The sequence below is a fragment of the Neoarius graeffei genome, chromosome 6, assembly GCF_027579695.1.
Source record: "Neoarius graeffei isolate fNeoGra1 chromosome 6, fNeoGra1.pri, whole genome shotgun sequence".
Classification (NCBI taxonomy): Eukaryota; Metazoa; Chordata; class Actinopteri; order Siluriformes; family Ariidae; genus Neoarius; species Neoarius graeffei.
In genome coordinates, this window is record NC_083574.1 from 6,652,129 (window position 1) to 6,657,646 (window position 5,518).

Consider the following 5,518-nt stretch of genomic DNA (forward strand, 5'->3'; position numbering starts at 1 on the left):
TCGATTTGGCTTGAAAGAGTCCAAATCGAAATCAGTTACATTTTCAGCTGCGAAATTATTCTGCTTTCCCAACGGACAAACATACAGCGTTTTTTTGTTGTTTTTTTTCTTGTTGTTTGTGGTCTTTTTTTTTTTAAGTCTTTTAATTTGACCATAATTTGCCCAAGATGTTTCTCTCTGCATGTATTTGCGACAGACGGATATATTTAATAAAGTCGGTTTGATGAAATAGAGCAGGCTTTTAAGATTATGGCTTGTCACACTGTATGCTGTACAAGATGATCCGAGGAAAATCTTGGTCAAATTTTATAAGAGGTTTTATTATTATACACGTGAGTGTTTTACTGGGAAATACACCACTTGTATTTTTCATACGAGCTCCATCCGGGACATGGAGAACCAAAACCAGGGCATAAATCTCTATATGTCAGTCGTGAGGAAATCGATGAATTGGCGTTGAGTGGTATATCAGATATATTCCATTCACCTAGCATGATACTGAATGAGTCAAAGGCAAGTCCAGTATCATGCTAGCTGAAAGCTAGACGGCCTTTCGATTTCATAAAATCAGTGAAATTTAGTTCACTCTGAAATGTGGTCATTGTGATATATGTTTATTTCTGTAATATCTCCCATTCTGTGGCTGGGAAGTTATTTAAATTGAGGGGATTAAAGCAAATAATGTGCATGAAATCGCTCGCTTCGCGCAGTCAAGCAGACAGAGGAAGTCCGTGTGTGTGTGTGCGCGCATGCTCAGGTTTACCTTTGACATCATTCTGTCACTAAACGAACAGCTGATCACACCGAGGTGCTCGCTGAGCGCCGATATTTATTAGTTTGGTCCTGCGTTTCCTCATCTCATCTCATTATCTCTAGCCGCTTTATCCTTCTACAGGGTCGCAGGCAAGCTGGAGCCTATCCCAGCTGACGACGGGCGAAAGGCGGGGTACACCCTGGACAAGTCGCCAGGTCATCACAGGGCTGACACATAGACACAGACAACCATTCACACTCACATTCACACCTACGCTCAATTTAGAGTCACCAGTTAACCTAACCTGCATGTCTTTGGACTGTGGGGGAAACCGGAGCACCCGGAGGAAACCCACGCGGACACGGGGAGAACATGCAAACTCCACACAGAAAGGCCCTCGCCGGCCCCGGGGCTCGAACCCAGGACCTTCTTGCTGTGAGGCGACAGCGCTAACCACTACACCAGCGTGCCGTCCCTGCGTTTCCTTTCCTTCGTATATAACATAACGTCTTTTCTTCTCGCTTTCTTTCCGTTACTGTAGTCGGTCTTTCACGTTTCATTCGCACACTCACGTCCTCTATTTTTCTCTCCGGTTTCAAATTTGTATCCCACAATGCCTTGTGCAAATGGGGAAAGTCCACCACGTGATGCATGACATAGTATCTTGAATTAGGTCATGGTGAAGCAGGAAAAAATAGCAGAGAATTTAAGGCCATGTGGCCTTAAATTCATTAATTGTTCTGTTTTAAAAATACTAATAAAATTGGAAGTCTGTGATTCAAATTCAGTAGCTTTTGGTCCATTAAACAAAAATAATCAGGAGTCGGGGAAAATTCTTTTTATGACCTACACTTGAAAAATCTAATAGGTAGTCTACCTTTAATGGAATATATCTGATATACCATGAAAAAAATCCAGCCCATATTATTATTATTATTATTATTATTATAATACATTCCTTTTGGGTGTTCAATGTGTCTTTCTCTTTCAAAATTCTCTCAAAATCTTCCGTATTTAACGAAGCAAACCTGGCGGCCATGTTCGTTTACAAATTGTCCCAGTCACTCTCTAGTTCAGAAGTTTTGCATCTCCAGAGTGTGACATCATGTTGTCTTGACAACCATCCATGCTATATTGTAAACCATATTCAACGCTCATTCTCCATTGGGTAGAGTGATGTAATACATGTAGGATAAGCGATATACTAACAATATTGCATGCTATCAAACCAAATGAAAGAAACCCGCTAGAAGGGAATAGAACACATGCTTTTATTCCATCGAAACAGTGTCCTATATGGATAATACTTCCTGATATTTCACTCCAATGACGTCACTCCCAGTTTTTTCCTGCTGACTCATCCCATATCATCCTCCTTTGCATGATTTTAGATGATGGAGGTTTTTTTCGTAGCAGCGCTCAACACTCAGAGATATTAATCCAAAATTTCTCAGACTTCTTAAACTTGGCTGTCATTTATTGTTTTAATTGGTGCTGGCGCTAAATCAGCCGTGGATAATGTAAGCATGTCACATTGTGCATTTTAAAGAATTATTTTATGATGAATGATTTTTGTCTGAAGATCATTCAGTGTAAATACGGCTTTACATGAAGTACAGCTGGGAATAAAAATTCAGGCTTACTGTCAGTACACACTTATATAATCAGAGTTGAGATACAAGTCAGGACTCACACGTAGTTCGATTGTTGAGCCTGCGCCTCAAATCTGCATCTCTTAACCATGGAAGCATTCTCAAATTCCACTGCTAAAGCAGTCTCCTGATTGGTGCAACTGAAAATTGTTTGCCCTGTGATTGGGAGATCGAGGTTGAATCCTGACGACTCCACAGCCATCTATGATTTAGGAGTCAGTGGAGCTGAACTCGCTGTGCTCTCGGGATGGGAGGAGCATATTCTCTTTCCTGCAAGACTCGACAATTTTGCGCATCTCTGAGTCCATGTATGCAGAAGAGGGCGGAAAGCGTTTTCCAGAAAGTCACTTCATGTCTTAAAGTAATGATGGATCTCGTTTCTCTTTACTTAGTTGTTCGGTTCTTGACATAATATGTATGGATTACTACAGCTGTGGATAGAATAGGGCTGTTTCATTATTTGCATTTTTATCGTTTAATATTTACATTTTGATGATCTCAGACACATTAAGAAAGCAAGAAACTCGTCCACTAATTAACTTTTGATGAGGCACACCCGTTAATTGAAAAGCATTCCAGGTGACTCCCTCATGAAGCTGGTTAAGATAACTCCAATAGTGTGCAAAACGTCATCAAGGTAAACGCTGGATACGTTGAAGAATCTAAAATATCAAGCCTATTTTTATGTTTTAACACTTTTTTGGTTTACCACATAATTCTATTTAGTATATATACGCAGGTGATTATCAAGTCAAGTTTATAGCACTTTTAACAATAGACATTGTCGCAAAGCAGCTTTACAAAATTTTAATGACTTTAAACATGAGCTAATTTTATCACTAGTCTATCCCCAGTGAGCAAGCCTGTGGCGATGGTGGTGAGGAAAAATTCCCTCAGACAACATGAGGAAGAAGCTTCAAGAGGAACCAGACTCAAAAGGGAACCCATCCTCATTTTGGTGAGAACAGATACAACCCCAATTCCAAAAAAGTTGGGACAAAGTACAAATTGTAAATAAAAACGGAATGCAATAATTTACAAATCTCAAAAACTGATATTGTATTCACAATAGAACATAGACAACATATCAAATGTCGAAAGTGAGACATTTTGAAATTTCATGCCAAATATTGGCTCATTTGAAATTTCATGACAGCAACACATCTCAAAAAAGTTGGGACAGGGGCAATAAGAGGCTGGAAAAGTTAAAGGTACAAAAAAGGAATAGCTGGAGGACCAAAATGCAACTCATTAGGTCAATTGGCAATAGGTCATTAACATGACTGGGCATAAAAAGAGCATCTTGGAGTGGCAGCGGCTCTCAGAAGTAAAGATGGGAAGAGGATCACCAATCCCCCTAATTCTGCACCGACAAATAGTGGAGCAATATCAGAAAGGAGTTCGGCAGTGTAAAATTGCAAAGAGTTTGAACATATCATCATCTACAGTGCATAATATCATCAAAAGATTCAGAGAATCTGGAAGAATCTCTGTGCATAAGGGTCAAGGCCGGAAAACCATACTGGGTGCCCGTGATCTTCGGGCCCTTAGACGGCACTGCATCACATACAGGCATGCTTCTGTATTGGAAATCACAAAATGGGCTCAGGAATATTTCCAGAGAACATTATCTGTGAACACAATTCACCGTGCCATCCGCCGTTGCCAGCTAAAACTCTATTGTTCAAAGAAGAAGCCGTATCTAAACATGATCCAGAAGCGCAGACGTCTTCTCTGGGCCAAGGCTCATTTAAAATGGACTGTGGCAAAGTGGAAAACTGTTCTGTGGTCAGACGAATCAAAATGTGAAGTTCTTTATGGAAATCAGGGACGCCGTGTCATTTGGACTAAAGAGGAGAAGGACGACCCAAGTTGTTATCAGCGCTCAGTTCAGAAGCCTGCATCTCTGATGGTATGAGGTTGCATTAGTGCGTGTGGCATGGGCAGCTTACACATCTGGAAAGACACCATCAATGCTGAAAGGTATATCCAGGTTCTAGAGCAACATATGCTCCCATCCAGACGACGTCTCTTTCAGGGAAGACCTTGCATTTTCCAACATGACAATGCCAAACCACATACTGCATCAATTACAGCATCATGGCTGTGTAGAAGAAGGGTCCGGGTACTGAACTGGCCAGCCTGCAGTCCAGATCTTTCACCCATAGAAAACATTTGGCGCATCATAAAACGGAAGATACGACAAAAAAGACCCAAGACAGTTGGGCAACTAGAATCCTACATTAGACAAGAATGGGTTAACATTCCTATCCCTAAACTTGAGCAACTTGTCTCCTCAGTCCCCAGACGTTTACAGACTGTTGTAAAGAGAAAAGGGGATGTCTCACAGTGGGAAACATGGCCTTGTCCCAACTTTTTTGAGATGTGTTGTTGTTGTTATGAAATTTAAAATCACCTAATTTTTCTCTTTAAATGATACATTTTCTCAGTTTAAACATTTGATATGTCATCTATGTTCTATTCTGAATAAAATATGGAATTTTGAAACTTCCACATCATTGCATTCCATTTTTATTTACAATTTGTACTTTGTCCCAACTTTTTTGGAATCGGGGTTGTATAACATTTTTAACAGTTTTAACATGAAGTCTGTTTTGTTGAAGTTATAAACTGTTCATTGATGGAAACTTGGGTGCAAAACTGTTCATGACAACTGCAGTCCTAAAGTTAGCAAGTCAGCTGTAGTCCTCAGACATAAAAGCATTACTGTAAGTGTCCAGAGCGTCTTCCAAGTGCAACTTTCGACTGTCCATATGGGGCCGTCCTCCACGAGGCAATGTGATGAGACTCCAGCCAGACGTAGGGCATCAGGATGGATCAGGCAGGATCATTTTGTGCTGAGTCCCTGCTTGCACTCAGCACAAAATGTATCCTGTTCTTACTCATCATACATTTTGTGCTGAGTGCAAGCAGGGACTCCGGCAAAACTAATGATGACAGCATAACTTAAAGGGGAGAGCCAGAAGGTAACACAGGCATGAGGGAGCCCTGGGACATAAAGCAGCAGCCACTGCACCGTCAGCAAACTCGAGTGAGCAAGCGAGTGGGGGACTGACAGCATCCATACATCCCAGTTTACCAAACATTGTAG